The 25,616-nt window shown below is 39.7% G+C and overlaps 1 protein-coding gene and 1 long non-coding RNA gene across 2 annotated transcripts in view; both read left to right on the forward strand.

Moving 5' to 3' along the window:
* Positions 1-25,616, forward strand: part of PDE4B (phosphodiesterase 4B) — a 376,836-nt gene that overhangs the window by 146,721 nt on the left and 204,499 nt on the right.
* LOC116668064 lies at positions 1,650-18,819 on the forward strand. The gene is made up of 3 exons (XR_004325142.1): positions 1,650-1,659; positions 3,465-3,476; positions 17,954-18,819. It is a non-coding gene; the product is annotated as an uncharacterized LOC116668064 (long non-coding RNA).

Raw genomic sequence — 25,616 nt, forward strand, 5'->3', positions numbered from 1 at the left:
ATAAGAATAGAATTATATATTTTTTTCCACCAACAGAGCATTGGTGTAGATGTGTTGAATGAATTCATTAAATAACCATCTAAACACAGCAAAAATAAGTCATAGGTTAGTACTTGAAAGTGGATAAGCAGAGACTTGCTGGCTGTCTCCTGTGAGCCAGATATGTTACATAGGTTCTCATTTAACGGACACAGCCAAGGCGACGATCACAAACGTGGAGGTAAGGATGCATCCAGCTGCACGATACCTCTGCCACGCATACTGCCTGACTGCGACACAGACTCAGTCCCCTTTGTCTCTGCCGTCATGTGAGTTTCCTCACATGCCTCTAGCACTGCTACATCCACACCTTGTCATATTTAATCATTTAAAATGTTTTCAGTCTACAGAGGACTGACAAATCCCCGTAGCACCTCCACGGAGGAGGTAGTGTCTTCCCCATTTCACGGAGGAGGAAACAGAGACTCAGGGAAATGTGGTAACACTCCCAGGGCCACACAGCAAGTAAAGAGCAGAACAGAACTTAAACTGGGTCTTCCCCTTCCGAAGCTGGTGCTGCCCCCGAACGATAAGGTTGTACTCCGGCTTGTCTTAGTGATTGGGACAGCGTCTGAAGTGGCCAAGATTCCTTTTTTGTTCCTTCTCTCCCTCGATGTTAAGTTTTTGAAACAAAATTGGGATTCTCATTTAGAATCCTCAAGCACCGAAAAGCGCTTTCCCCCATGGATTTGAATCAAATGTGCGGATAGCGTGCAAAAAGGTTAAACTGTTTACCAAACTAGAACATTTTGCATGACTGCGGGGGGAAAAAAAAAAAAAAAAAAAAAAAAGCCCAGCCACCCGGAGTTGCATCGCTGTGTTACTCCAGATGTCTTAGGCTTTGAGCTGCTTTGTTTGCATTTGGTATTTCAAAGCTTGTGATCAATTTACAATCACAATTGCCATCAAAATTTTTCTTTAACTAGCATTTTGTGAGGGAAAACATCAATGTACGTTATTTTGCAGAGTTGGGAAATATCTAATGACTTATAAAACAGCAATGGGTTTCATCAAGACAAATGAGTACAAAATTGCTGTTGCTGCTCTGTGTTGTAATCATTTCCTAATACAAGGTCCTGTTATTTTCATGCATGTGTTTTACATTCACAGTGCTCATCGGTAATAAGATAATTCTAATCATTGAATTATACAGCTGCTCTAAGAGAATGAAGAGCTCAAATGTGAAGAAGAAAATGAAACATCTGATTATAAAATGTGCGTTGGATGTCTGTCTAGGCAGCACTTCTAACTAGATTAACTGCCACCCTAATTTCATTTGTTAGGTGTTTCCCACTTTATATCTTTTTAAAAAAATACAAAAATGTATTACTGCATATACCGTCCATAGAGGTCTTGTCAGTGACTTAGAGAAATTCTCATAAATATCTCATCTTTAAAAAAAACTCTAATAATAGGAAAAAAGAGATATAAATTATGCATTGAATATATTGTTTTGAGAGTGATAGACAATAATTAACATTTACTAGGTACTTTGTGTTAGGCATTGTGCTAAGGACATTATATGCATAATTCATTTAATGCTTGCAAGAATCTTTTGAGGGTAAGCATTTTCACTCTTATGAACTCATTCTCAAAAATGAGGAAACTAAAGTTCAGAGTGTTTAAGTTGCGTCAGGTTTTATAGCCAGTAAGAAGTAGATAAAGTATCAAAAAATAAAGTAGATTTTAAAAGGAAAGTGAAATTCAAGAAAAGGCAGCGAGTACTAATGCCTAGTTCTGAATTTTATTATTAGTCTGATAAAAATAAAATAATTGATGTGCAAATTATACAAGCTTAGAATGAGAAGGAAACTTACATTGAAAACTCTCTGAAAACAGAAGCTGTGTCTAACTCATTTTTGGATCTCCTTGCATACAATAGCCCACAGAAAATACTGAATTGAATTTCGTCCAACTCAAAGCCTTCTGAGGTTAGGGAGTTTACGATCCAATCTGTTCTTCAGAAGTTCTAGGCATCAAAAATTATTTTATCTGTCAGGTAACAATCTTTCTCCCCATAATTTCACCATTCTGAAATTGTCTGGTCATGGGGCAAAAAATGAATATGAAAAATATTGATAAGGTAATATTGATATACAAAATGGGTGATAAGCTGCACAATGAGCTGTGAGCAGCCCAGTATTAGTTTAAACTCCTGACCCTCAGTGACTTACCTCAGAGCAGTGGTTCTCTTCTCTTGCTTACTTTTGAGTCTCCTGGAAAGCACTTAAAACATCAATGCCAAGTCCCACCACAGAGCAAATAAACTGAATATCTGGAGATGGTCCAGGCATCAGAATTTTTTGTAACAATTCCTGAGATAATCCTAATGTGCAGCCAAAATTGAAAATCACTGTTCTAGAAAAATGCACACTAAATTTAGAAGATACTGCCAAGCAAGGAGCAGCCTAGCTGTCCAGTCAAGACAACCCAGAATGGCAACATTTTTGTGACTTCATCCAAAGTTGAGGCCCAAAATTTGAATGTAAGCCCTGATGGTGAGTTAATCAGACCATAGGAAATTGATAACATGTTGATCAAATTCAAAATTGTCTGATATAGAAAATAGACTACAGAAACTGGGGGAACTTTCCGTGGGCACATCCATTGTCTGAAAATCCCTTCCTCCTTTTTGATTAGCTGAGCAGATGGATTAATTAAATTATTGCTGTGGAAGGCTGGAGTCTGAGCAGAAAGGGTTGGGTGTTGGCATATTTTGCTTGAGGTGTAGGGAATCCTGGTAAAATATCCTGCTTTAAAAAGTAAGGACAGTGCTCTTTTGTCCAAATTCTTGTGTTCAGTAGATTCAGGATTGTATACTTATCACTTTTTTGAAACTGCCCTTGGATATTCTAAATTAACATTGCCAAATCTACTTATTGGACTCCAAAGAAGGATTCCACACTGGCAACATTCTGTTTCTATTGCGTTTTCTTGGATGGTGTCAGTCAATGGTTCTAGGGCTTTTCAGCACAGACTACAGAATGCTCATCATGCACAGAATGTACAGAAGATAGGAAATTTCAAGGGGTAAGGCGAACATTAGAAGAGCAGTTTGTTTTTAACCTACTTTTCTGCTGAGACACTCATCAAGGTGGATGTTCACTTGCATGGGCATCCCCAATTTTGAAGACTTTGTCAAATTATCTCTATTTCCAGTTTATTTATCTGAGTCTCTCTTGTGCTTTAGGCTCTCCTCAAATGTCTGATGATTCTTGACTGTCCATTCATATTTAGAAATGAGTCAATAAAAATGCTGGTTTGAAACTCCATGTGCAAGGGCAGGTCTAGCTTTGGGGTAATTAGGCAGAGTGAGTGGGCAGGACATTAACTTGGTACTTTGCACTGGGCTCCCCTTCAGCCCCCAGGACCACCTGGAACCATCCTGGAACTTTCACCATACAGTTTCATCTGATTCTTGAGAGGAGCTCTTCTGAGTTTTACCTGAGGATTGGGGTGGGGGTGTAAATATCTGGAAGACTATATAAAGACTTTTGACTGCTTTTCCAGTTTTCTAGCCTGGGGCTCATTATGACTGCCTTTTAACTGCAGCCCCCAGGATGTCAGTATCCTGTGTTATCTCTTGCCCAGCCTCATCATTTATGACTCCTCAGTCCCGCTCTGGTCCTCCAGATGCTGATGACAGACTCCTGCCTCCTCCACTTCACCATCGTGTAGTCATCAGATTTTTGAAAATTCTGTTTTGAGTTATAAAATATCTAAGGAGGAAAAGAAGACAAACACCTGTGGATGAAGTAAAATAGACATTCAGAAAAATTGTTGAGTTTGGGCTGCAGCATGGATAAGTAGATGTGGATCATGCACAACTCCAGCTGCTCTAGCTGCATCCTGTCCCATCGGTCTTCTCAAGGAGCTCTTAGTAATTGAAAAAGAGAGAAAGAGAGAAAGGAAGGAAGGAAGGAAGGAAAGAAAGAAAGAACGGTAGGAAAGAAAGAAAGGTAGGAAAGAAAGAAAGACAGGTAGGAAAGAAAGAAAGAGAAAAAATTAACCCAGGTATTTGAGTATTAATGACACATTTCTTGATTGTATTTGAGTGCAGAAAAATTAGCAGATTAAGTATACAGGTTGGAAGAGATGTGGTGGTAACACAGAATTTACCTTGACGTCTTTTAACTTTCTAAGGCTATAGCTATTTCTAAATTATTTTTATATCCCCTGCCTTCCCCTAGTACTCAGCACAGAGCTTTATCCATAATGAGTACTCAGTTTTCCATCGATAAGCTGAATCAGTTTCTGGGACCCTGGCAGCGCACCAATTTATAAAATATTAGAGCTGGAAGGAATTTATCAGATCGTCTATTTTTTCTTGATTCTGGGGCATTTTTCTTTTTTGTATATCATCATTACTGAGAAGAGTATGTATATGAAAATTGAGATGTACAAGTAATATGTTAGTGCCTCTCTTTCTGAGAAAAACCACAACAAAACTGTTACTCTGTCTTTTACATTGATGACTTATCTTAGAGTTGGTGGCATTTACTTGTTTCTAATGTGCCATATTTTTTTTTTCTCTCCACTTTTCACATGCTTTTTTCTTTGCCTGGGATGCTCACTCCTTATTTTTTTCCTTGGTGAATTTCTCACTAATTTTTATCAAAATCAATTCAAATTTACATCTTTGGTTAAGCCTTCCAGGATTCTCACAGAAACAGCTAACGCTATTTCCCTCTATGTGTATCACATTGTTTATCTTTATTTACAACCTTCTTCAATGTCTTCATTTTACAAGTAGCCAAATTTATCCAGAGAAATGAATTGAGTTTTCAAGTTTCACATCATAAAGGCCTCAGAGAAACAGAGGAGTCTCATTCAAGACCCATGGTATTTCCGTGTATCCTGGTGGGTGGCCCAGCTGGGTTCTGGATAATTTCTATTTTGGTTGAATACTATCGATGTTTGAGAAGGAACTAGGGGAGTGGTGGGGTCCTGAGTTCATGGTAGGAGGCACTTTCAGAAGACCTCTTTCCCATGCAGTTCATGCATTTGCAGAAGCTCAGCAGTGTGTTTTCCAGTGTCATTTTGGCCAGTGAACAGCTCTGTACAGAGGCAGTTGATACATTTAGTCATGTAGAATCAGGTATGACCTGACTCTTCAAGGCCATTTGTCTGAAGCAGGACATACAGAACAACTGCTAGCACTTTTGACAACATGTGTAGAGAGCTGAGCGTATCCTCAAATTAGAGGGAGGGAGGAAAGATCATTATTTGTTTCCCAGGAGAAATAGTATCGTCTTCAGCATTCTCCATCCCAGAGTAGAAAAGCATTTCTGCATTCCAGGACCCTGTGCTTTAACTGATGTTACTGCCACAATTCCCCATTCTCCCTTTGTGGCCCAGACTCCTGCTGGGATTTCCGAGGAGCAGAGGTTACTCTGCGGGAAGCACTGGACTGTGGACAGTATCACTGTTAATGGGTTGAACTGCGTTCCCCCAAAGATGTTGAAGTTCTAACACCCAGTGTCAGTGAATGCACCTTACTTGGAGATAGGATCTTTGCAGATGATTAAGTTAAGATGTGATCGTTAGGCTGGGTCCTAATCCAGTATGAAAGTGTCCTTATAAAAAGGGGGAAATTTGGACAGAAACAGATGCTCAGAGAGAAGACTACATGGAGATGAAGTAAGAATGCCATTATAAGCCAAGGAACACCTGAGGCTACCTACCAGAAGCACAGGACAGATTCTCCCACACAGCCTGCAGAAGGAACCCACCCTACTGACAGCTTGATTTTGGACTTCTAGGCACCAGGACTGTGAGACAATACATTTCTGTGTTTAAGCCACCCAGATGCCATAGCTGGGGGCATTCGTCCTTCTCCAGGCTCCTGGGAAAATTTGCTGTAAGTACTTCCTTCCCCTCCCCTAGTAGTGACGGCAAGAATTAGAGAAAGACTCAATGTGTCTCATAGAAACGTCACAGATATCTGACCTTCTATCTTTCTATCACACCTGCCTGCAAATTTCAGGTCTGGTATCCTAAGCTGATGATCACAGTCTGGATTCAGCACACAAATGGGTTTTATTTGCCTGCACTGTATTTTATTATAGTAAAAAGCACAAAAATAATCGTAACGATTAGTTGTAAAGATATAAAAATTGCAAGATTTCACATTGAAATCTGAATTTCTGGCAGAGTGGGCGGGCTTTCCCATGCAGTAACAATGAGATATTTCCAGCTCTTTTCCAGTGAGTGGCGATCAGTTTTGAAGGGATCCACTTTCCATTTCCACTGTCTCCATCCATTTTGTAATAGTGGGGGCTGTGCATTTTAGCTGGGAATTGGAGAACTGTAGGATTCAGTCAAACATGAAGAAAACTGAGCATTCGGTCAAACATGAAGAAAACAAAAAATTTAATTTGAGTGAGCCGAGGGAAGTTGTGGAGAATGAACTGGAGAGGATTATTTGGAGCCATCCAATCATAACATGGATGTCAGGCCTCAGATTAGGCAGCAATAAGTTATGAGTTTCTTAAAGGAGCTCTGTTTATTCTTTGGCTAAGAATAGACAAGAATGGCTAATGAAGAATTAGACAAGAAGACTGTGTCTTAACCTCTGTTGCTCAAGAAGAAAAATGGCCACTTGGGTTTGCGTCTAATGGGTGCATGGTGAAAAATTTTCCCTTTTTTTTTTTTTTTTCATTCTCTTATTAGCAGTTTTCAGGGAACAAGTCCAACACAGTTCTTGGTAGATAGTTCTAAAGGAGTAATACAGCATTCTTATTTCTGTCACAACTTTCCCTCCCCCAACTTTCTCACATGAGAATGCATGCTTCACTTTCGCAGAAGTATTCTCAGTGACTGACTAGCTGAGTTTCACACCTGTTTGTTGATCCAGCTCATCTGTCCTTTTGAAACTTGAGTTATTTCCTTTGACATCTTCTGCCATTTCCCTTCTACCCTCCAAACTTTCCTCCTCTCTCTCTCCCATCTCCTTCTATCTCCCTCCCTCTCTGCCTTTCTTCACTCCCCATTCTTTCCACCCTTCCCCCTCCCATCCCCTCTTTCTTCTTTCTCCCTCCCTGCTTCCTTTGTAAGATCATGTCTAAGAGCAATGATTTGGGAGGCACGTGGCCTGCATTATAATCGTGGAGCTACTACCGACTGGTTATGAGACCCTGAGATAGCTCTTTAGCCTCTTGGATCCTCAGTTTTCTCATCTACAAAATGGGATGATAATAATACTCACCTTATAAGGTTCTTTCATTCATGCATTAATATATGCAAAACACTGAGCACAGTGCCTGGTACGTGTTAAGTCCTCAGTAAGTGTTAGCTATCATTGCTACTGTCATTGTCCTCGATGCAATGGGCCCTTCTTAAAATATAGAGAGAAATTACAGTTTCTCATTTAATTTTAGATCCAGAAGATTTGTTTTGATATTTAAAAAATTGTCCAGAAATAACATGTAGAATCCACAGCCTAGGTTCAGATGATGAAAACTGTGAATTATTAGAGGCTTACTGACAAATAGGTTCATTTTACATATACCATCAACCCTTAGATCACTTTTAGGAGAATGTAGCTGTATTGTAGTTGCCACCTTCTATTATCTTGAGAAAGAGAACGTTGTCTGTGACGTGACATAGTTTATACCTAAGGGCTGAAGTGGTTTCTTTGGGATTTTTCAAAAGCTTTGTATTTTGACCATTTCTCTATTTCTCTTTTCTTTTTCCTTTATGGAAACACCTGGCTTATCATACCTTGACATTTGAAAAGGTCAGTATTTTTCCACATACTAGTAAGCGTGTTCCATGTCAAATAGGTGGAACAATGAATTCCTGTTAACTTTTTTTCGTTAGGGCAGGGTTTTGAACAAAAGAAGATAGCATGGCTTAAGCCTGTTCTGGTAAGTGTGAGTTCAACAGGTATGATAACTGAAATCCTAATAGATCTGACAAGAAAGTGTACAGATGTAACGTTCTTGACACCACTTTGAAGGCTGTCCCTCCACAGTAGCTTTGTGTGTCTGTATGCCTTGCTACCTCAAACATTTATGTTCATCTGCATTTCCAGATACTGGGTTTTTCAAGTGAAGTGCTGGGATGTGAGTGAGAATGGAGCCTGCCTGTCTCACTTCCACCCTCCTCTCCCCCTCCCTCCCATTCCTCCCCTCCCCACCTTATTGATTTCTTTTTCCTTTTTGGGGGAAAACTTTAGTATCATTCTGCCTCTTTTAAACTCATAAAGATTGCCATTAAATAATCACATTTTCTCCCTCTCATCGTCAGTTCATCAAATAAAAACAAATCAGTTGTGTTTATATGACATCTATTAAATTGTCAGTGCCTTTAGGCCAAGGTCAAGGTACCCTTCAAATTACCTGGAGGTCACAAGACACGTGATCATGAGCTATCCTTTGGCCTGCCTGTGGCTTTGTGACTTCACGTGTACCCCTGGATAACGATTCTTGCCCTCCCTGTCTCCCTCACCAGGTTGTCATATCACAGAAATGATCACGACAATATACAACTTCTGTTCGGCTCATAAATATATTTTTTTAAATGTCCCCTTATACAAGATGATGAATGTGAAAGCTCTTTGAAATATAAAATGCAAAGCAAATGCAAGGTCTTGTTTTCATTAGTAAGTTTAAGGCATACTTTTCTACACAAGAATAAATTTTATTTTTCAAATTACAGATTTGTCCCATGGGAGGTGATGTGCTTACAACATCAGCATGTGTGAAGGAGGATTAGCATAATGCAGAAATGTAGTTCCAGGGGAGTTGGGAAAGCACCAAGAAATGCTAACTTTGGCCATAACTTGAAAGAGAAAATAATCGTTCTCCTTGGTTGGTTCTGAAAAGCTAACAGATTGACAGTAATATGAAAAAGGATCTAATTTTACACTGATGCAATTTAGATAAAATATAAATGTTCTGGTGTTAGAAAGAACATGTGTACTTGCTTATAAATTGTATTCAGTTGGACACTTTGAAGAGTGCGTAGTACTCATGTTTCAGCAATATCCAATTAGATGTTAGAATGATGGAGTGTATTATTATTGAAAGTAACTTTAGGAATCATCTAATCAGTTAACTTGATGGGAAAACTGAAACCCAGAAAGGTGTAAATGTATTTTGTATGTTCACATGACTTTTTAATGGCTGAGCAAGACTCTTTTTATATATTTTTCCCCTTATTTTGCCTATAATAATTCAAACTCTAACTAGATTAAGCCTCCTGAGGGCACATATTTTGGCCCATCCATCTATCTATCTGTCAAAAATTGATTAAACATTGAAGACCCATGTGTATTAACACTGTTGTTAAGTATTGGAGATACAGGGTAAATCAGATGAGGCAACTGATCCCAAGGAGCCTGCAGCCTTAGAGAAAAGAGAGAAAGGGAGAGAGGTCGAGGGACAGAGGAGATTGTCCACAATTGAAATACAGTGCTGGAGAGGATGTAGAGAAAGGGAGCCCTCCTACACTGTTGGTGGGAATGTAGTTTGGTGCAGCCATTATGGAACACAGTATGGAGATTCCTAAAAAAAAACTAATAGACTTACCATATGATCCAGCAGTCCCACTCCTGGGCATACATGCTGAGGGAACTCTAACTTGAAAAAATACATGCACCCCAGTGTTCATAGCAACACTATTTACAATAGCCAAACATGGAAACAACCTAAATGTCCATCAACAGAGGACTGCATAAAGAAGCTGTGGTATATTTATACAATGGAATACTACTCAGCCATAAAAAAGAATAAAATAATGCCATTTGCAGCAACATAGATGGACCTGGAGATCGTCATTCTAAGTGAAGTAAGCCAAAAAGAGGGAAAAAAAATACCATATGATATCATTCATATGTGGAATCTAAGAAAAAATATAGAAGAACAAGACAGTAATGAACTCATCTACAAAACAGAGATAGACTCTCAGACATAGTAAACAATCTTATGATACCTGGGGGAAAGGGGTAGGAAGGGATAAATTTAGGAGTTTGAGATTTTGCAAATATTAACTACTATATATAAAAATAGATATAAAACAGATTTCTTCTGTGTGACACAGGGAACTATATTCAATATTTTGTAATAACCTTTAATAAAAAAGAATATGAAAATGAATATACATATGTATATGTGTGACTGGGACATTATGCTGTACACCAAAGATTAACACATTGTTAATTGACTATACTTCAATTAAAAAAGAAATACAATGTAAAAAATGTAGCAAATATCAGAGGCACAAACTAATAATCAATAAAAAAAGGGTGAATTATTACTCTTCAGAGTAAGTCAGAGAAGGATTTGGAGAAGAGATATTTGACTTGGGTCATGAAAAATGGTCAGTTCCTCACTCAGCAGAATGTCTCATTGAATATATAATTAAATAATCAAAACTTGAAAACTTTATAATATGCCTCTGTTGTTACCAGCATCACATACAAATACATTGTTTCAGAGATTGAAGCTTTCCCTACAGTATATGCTTTCTGGACACTCTTTTTTTTTTTTTTAACTTTTAATTTTCTTGGTCCATAGTGACAATTCCTCATCCCAACCCTGCCTTATTAAGGTAACAAGTTTGATCTTTAAAACTTATAAATGTTTTAGAGAGGGCCTAGGATAAAGCAGTAAACCTTTTATTTATTTTCAAAGCAACCAAACATAAAAACGAAAACCAAAAAAACTGTCCTTACTGCTCCTTTTCACAAGAAGTTTTAGAAGAATTCCAGTTAATAAATGTAGAGGGAATGAGAGCAACAGAAAGTCACCATTAAAACATAACAGCGATAGTTGTAGGCAAGATCCACCAGTGGATGCTAAAACAATTGGATTTGAGAAGGACCATAGTCTCAAAGTATCTATCCCAAGATACTTATTAATTATAGAGGTAAAAATAGTAAAAAAAAAAAAAAAAAATAGTGAAGAAACCCAACAGATTTATCCTCAACCAGTGATCAATTTTAATATCAATGGTAATAATCAAAATCATATACTCACTCATAGGATAAACTTAAAGGGTGCATCACTTCTCAGGAACATTTTACAAAACAACTGACTCGTATTCTTCAACAGTGTCAAGGTCATGAAAGACAAAGAAAGGAGGAACCATCATGGGTTAGAGATGAATAAAGACATTTTAAAACTAAATGTAATATGAGATATTGAATTGGATCATGGGACAGAAAAAAAGAACATTAGTAGAAAAACTGGTAAAATATGAATAAAAACTACAGTTTAGTTCATAGGATTATACTATGTCAATTTCTTAGTTTGGATAATTATACTATAGATATGCAAGATGTTAACTTTTGGAAAACTGGGTGAAGGATGAAGAGTACCCAGCAACTCTTTACTCTTTTTGAAACTTTCCTGTGAGTTTAAATTTATCTCGAAGTTAAAAAAAAAATTAAATATAATTCTCCCCACACATTAAGGACACTTCTAAGAGATTTGAACTTTGAAGACAGCGTAAAATGTTCAAAGCTTATCCAAATCATTTCATTAAAGAAAATTTCAAAACAGAAAAGAAAAGGCATTTCTGTAACATTTTTCTTGTAGAGTTTTAATAAAGTATGGAAGTTAAATAAAGTATAGAATTTAATTAAAGTGTATGATTACTTTTATCAAAGTAATCATTTGAGCCTGAGAAATGTCAAAATTGGTCTTAACATTAGTCTAGTGCCTTTGCCCCAATGTTTTAATCTTTATGCTGCAAATAGTATATAATACAAAAAAAAAAAAAAAAAGCACATGATTTCTCAAGTATATCCAGGAGGTGGTTCTGGATGATTCTGTATAAAAGCAAAGGGCTGTAAGACACCCCCCCCCCCGACCACTTTACCCTTTAATGAAGAAAACAGAATTTGTTTCCCTGTGGAAAACATTTTCTGAACCCAAAGTTGTTATTGGCCTGAGATTACTGACCAATAGTCACGGTACTGATTTCCTCATGATGAAACTTTTAACAACTAACGTTTGTATTACTCAGCTTATTCCTTTCTTACCTTTTTCTTTGTGACTGAGGTGATTTTAGTCAGCTGATGATTTGATCTGAGGGATTTTCTAACCTATTCAAGTATCAGCGTCCTCAGGTAGTTCTGTTTCAGGCCTCAGAATGCCAGATGTCTATACTTCTAAGTCATGTAAATGTTTATTTGTTTGACTTCAGCTGAGCTAACTAGGTTTTATTGCACAATATTTCTAATAATATCATGTGTTTGAAAATTCCACTAGTTTAAAATAGGTAGATTCTGGGCCTAATTACTAAATTTTCATTGCTTAAAATTCTGTGCAATGAAGGTGAAAGGGTTTGTTTCCAAGGAAACAAATGCGCTCCATTTTCATCACATAAAATGTTTTCTGCAAGAAAATTCCATAACCAGTCTCCAGGGAGATACCGTGTCATAAGATAGCGCTTGTTGGAGATTTTTCCAAAGAAACGCTTTATTTTATTTTTGCTCCCTTGAAAATTATCCGGTCTTAGTGCAATTGTGATTGTATTGGATTTCAAAAAAATTAACAACAGAGCCATTGTCATCACCTTATTCGAGTCATAAAATGTACATTTCCAGGAGAATGTGATTTTCCTCTGACCATTAGGTTTCATTTATATTGGAATTTAAATAGCGTGTCTCCAGGATGTTCATTTGAGAAGAAACAGCCTGTTTTAAGGATACTTGTCACTCTGGGGGCTGAAGAAGAACTTCGCTCTTTATCAGTATCTGAGGTTGAAAGTAACTGCTGCTTCTTAAGAAACTTGAAAACCATATAAATAGCCTGGCTTTATATACTCTAATGACTGAATAACAAATCAGTGAAGGAAGGAAGCAGACTCAGCTCACAGAGGTCTAAGGCTTTGTTCTCACACATCTCTTGTAGTAGTTGGTCTTACCCATCTGAGCACTTGCATTTAGCAACACTGTTATTCATCTTACAGTTTGGACATAGAATGTAATAAATGGTACAAAAATGTTTCATAATGGAATGAAAGAATTAACTAATTATACAGTGAGAAGACAAATTTTTGAGAGAGAAAACAAAATCACTGTGGTATTATGGGGGTGGACATGGTATAATAGTCAAAATTAGAAGCTATAGCTCTGTGCCTTACAGATTCTGCAACTCAGCAAGTCATTGAAACCACTCTGTAAATGGGGAAGGAAGCATTTTTCTCATAAGGCTGTTAATTAATATGTGTAAGAAGTGTATTTATTGGAGGAATTTCTTTAAAATATGGGATCTATTCCATAAAGAGGAGTGTGAATTCTTACTTTGTAAAAGAAATAACTACATAATATGACTTTCTCTTGATTCAGATGTATTACATCTGCCGTGTTTCTACTGCAGGTTTCACATATGGGCCAGCTAAGATGAAATAATGAGAAAATATTACCTTGCCTGGCTAGCCTTAGAGCCTAAAAAATACAAGTGATTTTTAAAAAAATTCCGTAGAAAATTAGACTCCAGTCAGCCTAACCATGTTGTTAAAAATCCCCCAAATTCTGTCTTCAAAGGTGCAACATGTAGCTGTCTAACTCAGCCCACTTAGTTCGGTCTTTCTGTAACTTAAAAGTATCGCTGATCAGTCGCAGCAGTGAGAAAATGGATCAGTTTGTGAAATGGAGACAGGTCCCTCATGGCAGACCCAGTAGAGCCTCTCTGAAAATTTAAGCCTTTGTGACCACATACTTTGTGAAAGAGAGACACACGTGGCAGACAGTAGCACAAAGGAAATAGCATACAAAGTGCAGCATCAGTAAAACATTTATTCATCTATTTTTGTTTATTCATGTGACAGATTTTTAGCGAGTGCCATCTAAGTGCCAGGGACTCGGCTTGATGCTTTCATTCAACACACATGATCTCATTTGATATCACATGAAATCTGGCAAAGAAATAATGACTAACCCCACATAGTGGATGCTGCGGGGCAACACCCAGACACCCACCCCACCACATTAAAGACCCAGGCATTCACTCCCCGCAGGTGTTGACAGTTGAAGGCTCTTGTCTGTCTCCCTATCAGGAATTGCTCTCAACCAAAGACAGCCACCTTGTCCAGGGTCACACTTCCTCCTGCAGGCAGCCTGTATCCTGTGATTGATTGATGTGAATTATCAAGGTTCAATACCTAGTCTCAACGTCACTGAATGGCCGTCCCACCTCCAGAGCATCAGTAGGTTCAGCTGAGTCCCCTGTCGCAGCATCACAGATCATCTGCTCTGCCCTCTGCTCCTTCCCCTTCACCCCTTAGAGGTATGATGTTCGACAAACCTCCTGCACACCAGTTGTAAAGACTCAATGTGTGTTTCCTGGAGATCCATTTTACAACCAAGGAATCTGAAATTAGGGGAGTTTTTTCAAATTATTATTATTTCACACAAGCCCACATAGCCAATATGTGGTGGAGTCAGGATGCCACCTCCAGATGTCATGGATGTTGTGAAAGCCTGGCAATTAGAAGTGCGGTTCAGGGTTGGAAACAAGCCCTACCAGGTCAGTGTCATTTCTCAGCCCCAGCCTAGCAGCCTGATGCTGTCAGAATTGCTTTAAAGAGTTGGGCAGAGCTAATTCCAAGGGCAGGATTGATATGTCTAGATGTCACCATTAGCAGCAAGAGGGCAGGAGCTAGTGAACAGTTGAAACTGCATGTAAGTATTGCCAACTGAAAGTAGGCCTTTACTCCGCATGGTTTCTTGGGACCTTGTTAGTAAGTCGGTTCCATTTAGCAGATACTTATTTAACTTTATGGTTTTCAGTATGTCACCAAAAATTGAACCATCAAAGTAAGAAACTATAGACAACATGAAATATTTATGGGAAACCATATTGTTTTAAAAAAAACTATCAGTAACATAGAAAACAGATTCTGAATCTAGAATAGCTGTGGATATGAGGGGAAAATGAGAATTTATATTAAACAACATTACATGTTGCCTATAAAAATGGCAAAATCAGACTTCATGCCAATATTAACCATCAGTATTTTGTGAATGCCAAATATATACTAATAACCAGTGAAAGGATGATGAATGAACATTTTGAATTTTTCTACTAATAACAGATTAGCTCAGTTACTGAGTATTTATGGAGTACCTCCTGTGTACCAGACCCTGTTCTGAGCACTGGGGATAGCGCAGTGGATGGGAGGCATGGTCCCTCTCCTGTCACCTTACCTCATACCAGAGGTACACAGACAGTAAATAAATGAATATATAAACAACGCCAGGCTGTGAGCTGACGTCTCAACAGTGGGGTGTCAGCCACTTTGGGGTCTGTGAGAAGAACCTTTAGGAAAAGACCAATGCAGAATCCTGGGCGGGAATGAAGGGAACTTTGAAAAACAGAAGCAAAGGCAGGGTGGCTGAAGCAGAGCAAGGGATGGAGAGCATGTGGAGGAAGCTCCAGAGTTAGGGAAAGGCCACATCTCTTGTGGACCATGAAAGAGAATTTCGACTGTATTCAAAGTGTGATCATTCATTCATTAGCCTCTCTGAAGCAGTGGAGTAATGTGGCCTTATTTGTGTTTTTATAAGATCATTCTGACTTGGAGTGACCCTGAAAAATGTGGGTCTCTTCGATAACCACTCGGGCACTAGTTAGTGTCATGGGCTACAGAGGAGATGGCGGGGAAACAGCACGGCACAGTGGGGAGACCAGACCCATCTTAGTTCAAATTCCAGCGCTGATTCTTCCTCATTGGAAGTCATCCTCCGCGTCCCAGCTTCCCTGTTTGTAAAAGGATGCGATGACTCACGCACCGTGTGTGACATGAATGGATACTTCGTATTGGTAATAGAGACGAATGTGGAGTAGAGGGCTGAATGAACAGTGATGTAAATATGCTGGCTTTCCTCTGATCTTACTTTCTGTTGGTGCTAGAATGGCCTAGAAATAAACTCTGACCTTTCTTAAAGAGAAAAATAATTGTTTCATTTGCCTTCTAGCTTCAGAGGGGTTTAGAAGTGAAAGGCTCCTGAGTCTATGAGACTGGAATGTTTCTATTTTTCTCATTGCCTTGAAATCCCATACCTCAAGTGGACAGTCTTTGTTGTCACCCAGTCACACAGCCCTAGAGAGCAGCCTGGGCTGGCACAAGTGATGTACGCAGGCTGTGTGCTTTCACTGAATACTCTGCTTCAGCAGTGATTCCAGAACAAAGCACCGGAGAAGAACAAGGTCATCCAACTTTTTAAACAGGCTTTTTAGGATTAGGGAAATTTAGTTACAGCTCAGAGGCAGCAGCGGCAGCGTTGCATGAAAAATATTATTTTTAGAAAATCTATTCCTCTGAGTGGCAGCTGGATGCAAGAGTTGATACAACCAGGGCTACTTGCTTAGAGGGGATGCATTAAGGGCAAGGAGTGCCAGCAGTCCTTCTGCTATGGCAGCTTTGTGATTTTGTTTAAAGTGAATCGGACGGACATGGGAGGAGCAGGAGGAGACCTGGCGATAAAGACAGTGACAGTGGCGGGGATGTTGCCTCTGTTCTCCTGCAGTGCTATTCACATTTTCCCCACCATATAATGCCCCACAAAATTGTAAGACCCTGGTGATCCTTCCATCCTCCCATACAATGGAGGCAACTTTGGAAATGTCTGTCAGTTGGGTATGTGAAGAAATTCCACAGTATATGGTGATGATGGTGATAATGATGGTGATGATGATGCTGCTGATGCTGATGATGGTGATGATGGTGATGATGATGGTGATGATGATGATGATGGTGATGGTGGTGATGATGGTGATGATGATGATAGCTTATTTATGAATCTCAGTTCACAAACTTGGAAATCCAATAGATATTACTGCCTTTATGTTCACTGATATGTCTTAACTTCTGTCTCTGAGTCCTATTCTACTACCTGGTGGAAAAGTTAAGTTTAGGTCTTTCTGGGGCTCAAGAGTGAGTCAAGGGTGAATGATTCAAGGGTGAGTCACAACTCCTGGTCTTACTGCCAGGTATGACAGTAGGGCAACCTTGTCTTTGGCCATCGGAGCTGCAGGTTGACTTGACCATGAGTAGTAGCCTGTTGTCCCTAACCTCATAGCTTATTTAGGTCTGGCAGCCTTCTGTTGCTTCCTCGCCATGCTTGAGGCCCAGGGATCTTAAGCAAGTCTTCCTCTGATCCTATGTGCCTAGAAGCCCCAAAAAGCCATCTCCCTCCTAGGGCTTTGCCACCTTCCTGATGATAATGTTGAGGGGCAGATCCCAGGACCTCTGTACTCTCTCAGGAACCTGGCATGGGGCAGGGGGGAGAGTTGGTAGCTGGGATTGAGCCCCCTCTGTGTTCCCATTATTCACTGTCCTAGAAGCTTTCTGCCTTTCCTCATCCCTTCCTTGGGGCAATGAGCTCAGAGCCTACCTCTTACTTCAATGGAAGATAATGAACAGGGAAAAGGCAGAGAGAGAAAAGCGTAGGTGGTCCTCTCAAATATCATATAGACAAAACTGGAGGAAAAAAAAAAACGACTTCTGAAGCTGCCATGAAAGAGTGGAAATCTTGCCTAAGATGAGCTAGAGATCCAGATGACTATGTTGAAACCAAAAGAACAGCTTTCTTGTTGTGCCAGAACCACGCTGGCTTCCTACGGAAGACATTCTCTGATTCAGCCTGAGAAACAATTGTGTCTCAGGCAGAGAGTTACAGAGTTGGCACTGTGGAGTTACATTGGATAATCCAATGCAGTGACATGGTAGTTTCAAAACTCCTCTATTTAATAATAGGATGCACGAAGTTGCAAGTGGGACGTGAGGCAGCGTAGCTCTCAAAGACACGGTGGCCCTTTGCCTCTTCTGTTCACACTCAGACCGCTCTAGTTCTTTCTTTTATTTTGACTGTAATTGGATTTTTCTCTTTTTCGTGTTTCAGGGCTGGAGGAAACCCCTGTTAACAATATCTCATGCCTTATTTCACATACGGATTTAGGTTCATCATTCAAAGGGTGCCAACTGAGGCAGAGAAGCGCAACAGAAACAATGGTCATGGAGGCAGGAGAAGCAGGCGAGTCACAGAAATTGTAGGGTAAGGAGTTACAAAAAGGAGGGTAATTAGATAAGGACTAGGATAAGAACATGTTAGATTTAGCAGTTAAGAGATCAGTCATTACCTCCTCAAGCAAATCCAGTAGAAGAACTGGAAATGGTGGAGCTTTCTGAGAAGTCTAGATGAAAGAGAAGAGGTCGTAGATGTTAGAGGGGACGAGGGATCAAGGCAGAGATTTGGGAATGGGAGAAACTTAAGCATGTTCCCAGGCAGAGGGAAAGCAGGCATTCGTGAGGGATGGTTTGAAGATACAGGAAAGAAAACAGATGTTTAAAGCTGATTATTTCTTTTGTGGGCATTTTCATCACTTCATGGGGTGTGGGGAAGCAGGAGGTCAAGGACACAGCTAAGAGGCCAGGGCTGCTCAGGAGGAAGGAACTCTCCTTCTCTGCAAAAGGAGAGGAGTTACTTAAGGATGCCTTTGGATGTGTTTGTTCATGGTGGCTGGAGAGTTGAAGGAGATCACATCTGACGGCTTTAGTTTCTCACTGAGGTAAGGCTATCCTGCTGAATGTGGTGAGTCAAGATCAAAGTCGCTTATTCTTATCCACTCGTTTAGAAATTTGAAAGCCTCAGTTGAAGGGAGCGGTATTATTATGCCTAACATAGAGATGTGGAAACAGTGATTCAGAACACTTCACTGACTTGTCAGAGGTCACCCAGGTGGCTAATGTCTGAGTCTGGACCGCAGGAGGAGTCTCCAGATTGTTAGTTTATTGCCACTGGCAAGTCTTAAGAGGTTTTTATGTTTTAACTTTACCAATCAAAGAACAGTAAAATAGAAAATTAAAAAAAAGAAGTCTTAAATTTGCTCATCTCTTATCACTTTTCCACTGTCTTTTTTATAGCTCAACTTTAACAATTATTTACTGAGCATCTCATGTCTTCTGTCTTATTTTGTGATAGATGCTATGCTGAGAAATCAACTATGTAGCTAACATTTAGTGAACGTATACTATGTGCTAGGAACTATTCTAAGTATTTTACACACAAAAAAAGACTATAATCCTCACAAAAACCCACGAGAGAGGAGGACTCTTATTGGTCCCATATGGCCATTAAAATACCCAAGTCCAGTGAGGATAAGTAACTTACACTGGGTCACACAGGTAGTAAGGGATAAAGCCAGACTGGTCTAGCTTCAACACTCATGGTTTTATCCATTGTAGTATATATAGTGCCTGCTTTTAAGGGGCTTATCTGTTTTGGGGGAAAGCAAAAAGAAAATAGAGTTGACTTTAACAAATCAATCATCAGTAGCAGGATGGTGTAACAGTACAAGGAAGGCAATAATGCAGAGCATGATGAACTGCAAAATGACTAGTCCGATTAGAAACCTGGGGAAGGAGATCTCAGTGTGGACTTGATTGCCTGGCAAGTAGAGTTAGAATGGTTTGACTCACAAATCTGAGAGAGGGAAGACTAAATAGAGCTTGCAAATAGGCAGCAACTATTTGAAGGTCCATGAAAATTTGCGTTTTCATGAAGAAATGACAAAGCGAGAGCTAGGTTTTAGACAAAGCAGAGGATTCACATTCATCCATTTACTCATTGGTCCATCCAACAAATATTTCTTGCACCTTTGCTCAATGATATGTTTCATGCTGAAATTGTCAGGATTTGTGGGTCAGAGGCCAAACCTTATTCACCTTTATATCACCAACAGGATTGGCATACTTTTACTAATACTCAGGGCTAACAAGTGTTTGTTGAATTTAATTGATCAAAGAGGAATAGTCAGTTAGGTAAAGTCGACTTGTCATTTATTTGCATTTATATAAACCTTTAGATTCTGATGTTAAACCCAAATCACCAAGCCAGACTTCCGCCTATTGGATAAATTCCCCCGTGGTACCTTTACTCACTTTACTGCCAACAAACCTAAGTTCGAAACTTCCCGGTCCATTGTGATAGGTTACAATAAGCAAGTGGATGAAGGCCTTAATCCTTTTTCCTTCTCAGGAACTTCCTTGGCCCCCACTAAAAATTTACTGAATTTCTCCCTAATTTATCCATGTATCAAAGGTGTATTGGGAGGGACAGTTTGTACCAGGACTCGAGGAGTCTGGGCACAACCTCTGCATTTGTTTTTTATTGCTGATAACAGATTACCACCAATTAAGTGGCTTAGGACAACATGCATTTATTGTTTCAGCGTTCTGTAAATCAGAATTCTGAGTATAGCTTGGCTCAACTGGATGCTGTCAACTGCTGTCAACTGTACTGCTTAGTCTCACAAGTTAGAATCGATGTGTCAGCCCCACTGCCTCCCTTTCTGGGGGCTCAGAGGATGACGTTCATGCAGGTTCTTAGCAGAATGTAGTTCCTTTTGGCTGTGTGACTGTGGTCCTTGTGTTTTTGTTTTTTTTGTTTTGTTTTTTTTCCCCAAAACCAGCCAGGAGCCCCCTCTCAGCCCTTAAGGGGCTCGTCACATTGCCCCCACTTCATCCTCAAGCCAGCAAATCCTCATCCTTCCCACACTGTAGATCTCCCTGACTTCACCTTCTGCTTCATGTCTCTTCTGCCTCCAGTAGAAGAACGTACTTAAGGTCTCGTGATTAGACTGGGCCGATGAGGCTAACCCAAGATCATCTTCCTATCTTAAGGTCTGTAGCCTTAGTTTTATCATATCTACAAAGTATCTTTTGCCATTAATGTAACTTATCCGCAGATTCTGGAGCATTAGGATGTGGGCATCTTTGGAGGTCCTTTTGCCCGCTACACTTTCCCTCCTGGGACAGCGGGACCTCTTACTCAGAACGGCCCCTGAAGTGATTCTTTTTCAAGAGTACATATCTGCTCCAGGGCCAGATGCTTGCTGTCTCTCCAGCTCTAGCTAGAGAAGAGATGGACACAGTTTGGGGAAAAATAAATCCTCCTCAGGCATCCCATTGTATATATACTGGGAATAGGACCCTTGTCAACCTGTATGAGGTGCTCAGTAGATGGTAGTTGATGTGATAGTGGTGACAGCAGTGATCTGTCTGCATGTGACCTAAGACACTATGCGAGTGACTAAAGCAGATTCAAAGCAAATAAAACTTAGCTTCAGGCTGGAAAAATGACAGGTGTACAGATACATAGATGGAACAGATGGAGTGGTAAATGCCTTGAAAAGAGGTGCTTCTTTTTCCTCTTGATGGCTGTTCTTGATGCTCATTTTAAACTGTCCTCACCCTGATAAAGCTGATGTGAAGGGTGGAGAGCAGTTGGTTAACATGCAGCTTGCCCGGACTGGTGTTCACACTCTGTGCGGTGCCAACCCTGCAAACCCAGAAAGGCCAGCCACTTGATGAAATTCCCTCAGAGAGGTCCAGGAGCTGGAAAAAGGTCAGCAGAGCTTCTCAGCTTTAAAAATAGAGAGCCGGGAAACAAAGAGCTTGACGCAACTTTTACAACTACAAATTAAATGCAAAGAATGACACATCATTACATAAGCAGCACAAAATATAATTTAAATGTCAAAAGAGCTGAAGATTCTTTAATCATGTAAGAAAAAGAAACTGCAAAACGCGTTGAAGGTCTCAATTTGTACTATACAAAAAAAAGTGAAAAGTAAAAGTGGCATTGTTTTATAATGCAGAACTACAGAAATCAGTCATGTTTTTGTACTGGTTATAGGAATCCTGATGTTTATTTTGCCCAACTTTAAAAACACCCATCTTTGTAAGTTCTCATGACTGTCAGGGACTGCGGATATATTTGAATACAAGGAGGTATTATTTAGCTTGTGAACGTGCTTGAATGTGGTATGTGTGCCTATTAAAGTTATAGTTAAGTCTTATATGTATGAAGGGTACATTTTCATTGGGAGGAGTAGGCGTGTTACAGATTGCTGATGCTCTACTACTTGGAATACGCTTTCACATACGTTTTGCTCTCTTGAAGATTAGTTTTGTGGCAGTTGGTTTCCCTACTTCTGCCACCCACTTACGTTTTAGATCTCTGTTTTGAAGCTTGTGAGCTATATTTAACAACAGCATATTAACGTTTAAGTCTCTGTCTGGATACAGTGATTTCACATACGCTGTTCTTCAACAGATGCCGAATTGTACTAGTGTTTGGTTGTCAAAGATATCAATCTAATCAAGGCTAAATATATCATACATATATATGTATGTTTATGTATACATAAACATCTATATGCATCCATATGCATGCATTACACGTATGCATCTATATGTGTGTGTGTATATATATATATGCACATACATATGCATTTATATGTGTGTGTGTGTGTGTATATATGCTATAGCTTACGAATTTTACTCTTCATTCATTTACTATTTATTAAGCTCCTGCTGTGTTCTGTATAGTGACCTGAACACTGAAAATACTAAGGTAATCAAAACACAGGATCCTGGTCTGAAGAGCTTTCAGAATTCGGGTTGAGAGAAAGTTGGAACAGTGTATTGCGGTAAATGCTGTATAGTAGCCAGCCGTGCACGTGGAGAGATTAGGGAATACATAGGAGAGAAACCTACTTTAAACTAGGGCAGAGGGGAGGACTATAGCTCAGTGGTAGAGTGCATGCTTAGCATGTGCAAGGTCCTGGGTTTGATTCCCAGTCAAATATCTCTGTTAAAAAAATAAATAAACCCAATTACCCTCCCCTTCCAAAAACTAAAAAAAAAAAAAAGAGAGAGAGAGAGAGAGATAGACAGCTTAAACTAGGGCAGAAAGAATTGAGCAAGGATTCCTGAAGATGACTTTGTTTTAGTGAATAAATCTTTAAAAGTAATTTCTTTATTCAGGTTTCTGATATTTTCAGTATTTTTTCAGGTTGGTTGGAAGAATTCCCCAGTTTAATGGAGGATAGGATGCAAGGGAACGGAGATTGAATTAAGGGGGGATAAAAAGGAAAGAGAGTAAGAATCCGTCTCAGAGTGCATCTGCGATTTGCCCTGAAATGTAACTTCCGTTGCAGGTGATTGTTTTTTGGTTCTGGGTCTCTTAGGAGCAGGGAGTGGGGATCATCTCCCTGCTTCTGGAAGAAATCACAACAGATTTATATAATAAGTATAACCTCTCTGGGTCTGTGAGAGGTAGGGTTTGAAGGGCATCCAAAACAGTTGCTTTTAGGGCAACATTTTGCAGCCAATCTTGGGTGGTGATACAGTTACCACATGGACTTCCCTTCCAGATCAATCATTGCTCAAGCTAGGAAAGCAACACAATGAAGCATGCACCTGAAGTGTCGTGCGAACAGCAGTGGAGCAGAAACAATTCTATGTATGCTTTCAGAAAGTCAGTAAAGGGTACAGCTAATAGATTCGAAGTTACTTCTGCCGGTTTACGTGTTGCTTCATTTGCTTCTCTCCAAAATTAGAAAGGCTACAAGCCTTTGCCAAGAATTCAGTATGAAAATATTTTCTAATAAAGAAAACCATAGGAAGAACTTGAATTTTGTTGCAGTATGCCAACACACTGACAGTGTGGGTTTTTTTTTTTTTTAAACAGGAAACAACATTAGAAAGCAAGCACAATAGAGTTCATTTACAAGAACACCTGCTTTACAAATAACCCTACTGTTAGGAGGAAACAATTTATGAACTGGTTTTTTGCATGGAAAAATCCACAAACGGATTGAAAATATCAAGTTGCTGTTAGTTATACAAGCAAAATTTGCCTTGTGGGCAAAGCTTTATATTTTGTTTAAGTGCTAGGATCATATCTGATTTAATGATATTGTAGCATCTGTGTTTCACTCTTTTGTTGACATATGCCCTACATCTGGTAATTGTGTGTGTGTGTGTGTGTGTGTGTGTGTGTGTGTCCTTCAGAACAGAGGGGTTAAAAAGAAAGAACATTTGAGGATTGTCTTCAACACTCAACTTCAACACCAGAGAAGATCTTTAAGAAAAACTCCCCAGCATCAAGGAATGGGTAGGTAAGATGGAGAATAAGCTTAGGCAGCTGGAACAGCTCCCCTCACACCCATGCTTTACGTCAGTGTTATAAAAAACATTTGCAATATGGATGCAGAATGAGAATCTCAACACAGGAACCAGATAGTGATTTAGAATGAGAAGAAAAGAAAATGCTTGAAGAATCAAGAAAAGCATCACATTAGGATAAAAGATACTTATTGAGGACCTACCTTTTTTGCCAGACACTGAGCTACCATAAAATGTAAGACCTAGCCCTTATCTTCAAGAGTTTGCCTTCTGATGAGGGAAACAAGTCCGACCACTGCTAACTATATTCTAATACGGCCTAACCCGTTAATACACTAAAAAGCTGGTTAATTCTGATCAAGAGAATTAAGGAGACTTCACTGAGTAGATAACATTTGAGTGGAGCCTTGACAAATAGGGAGGATGTCCACAGTCAGAGAAGGGGAAAGCAGGAATCATAGGTCAAGATCCAGCATTAGGTCCGGGATCCAGGGCAACAGTCTGAGCATGATCAAAGCATCAAGAAGTGAGGTAAGGAGCTGAGACGAACAAGAGTGGTGAATTGAAGCAGGGCAATGTCGTCAGAAGACCCTTGACACTGTGCCAGCCAGGGTGCTTCCAGGACGGGCGGTGGCATAGTAGCCACTGCTAGGTGTCCGGCTTGTACTCATCCTCCCCTTTCTTCTTATAAACAAGGACCTAATTCTAACTTGGGAGGCCAAATGGCTGCATAAAATTACGTACCTTCTCAGAACTCCCTTGTAGCCAGTAACTAAGCTATGTAACTTAGTTTGGGCCATTGAGATAGAAGCAGAAGTTCCTCCCAGGGTATTTTTGAACACTCTTTAGGAGGGGACAGACACAGCTGACAGCTATCTTTTTCGTTGTGCTCTTTGCCTTTCTTTATATTCAACTCACAGAGATGAATAGCCGTGTCATAACTGGGATGGCAGAAGTCTTGCACAGAGGATCATAGAGCAGGAAGGAGCCTGGTTCTCAGGGAATGGCTCTGGGCTGCCTACCCTGGATCCCTTGCTATGGGAGAAAAATAAACTAATTTGTCTAACCCACTGTGGCCACGTTCCTACTAAAGCAGCTAAATTCAGTCCTGGTTGATATATGGCTTGTAAGGGAAAGCAAAAAAATAGCTGACCAAAGAAGTAAGAGCGATTCTAACGGAAGTTATAAACCCCAAGAATTGTGAAGGTGGAGGCAGGCCAGCACTAGCCCTGGGCACCCCCAATACCATGTTCACGCAGACAGCATAAGGAATATGGTTAATAATATCGTAATAACTTTATATGGGATGGATGGTTACGAGAGTTACCCTAGTGATCATTTCATAACATATGCAAATGTCAAGTCTGCATGCAGTGTGCCTGAAACTAACCTAACATTGTATGTCTACTACCCTATCGCAACAGAAAAGAAGTGTGAAGACAGAGAAAAGTAAACTTTCCTGATCTTCTTAAGTCAGTACTTAGCAAAGTGTTCCATTTCCTCTTTTTTCTTCCTGTTAAACTATTATGCATTCTTAGAACATCATCATTCAAATAAATATTTATTGTGCACCTGCGATGTGTCAGGCTTTGTGCTGGGTTCCAGGGGTACAAAAATTATATGACGTAGCTCCTCAGTGAAAATAAGGG

Source organism: Camelus ferus, chromosome 13, assembly GCF_009834535.1.
Source record: "Camelus ferus isolate YT-003-E chromosome 13, BCGSAC_Cfer_1.0, whole genome shotgun sequence".
Classification (NCBI taxonomy): domain Eukaryota; kingdom Metazoa; phylum Chordata; class Mammalia; order Artiodactyla; family Camelidae; genus Camelus; species Camelus ferus.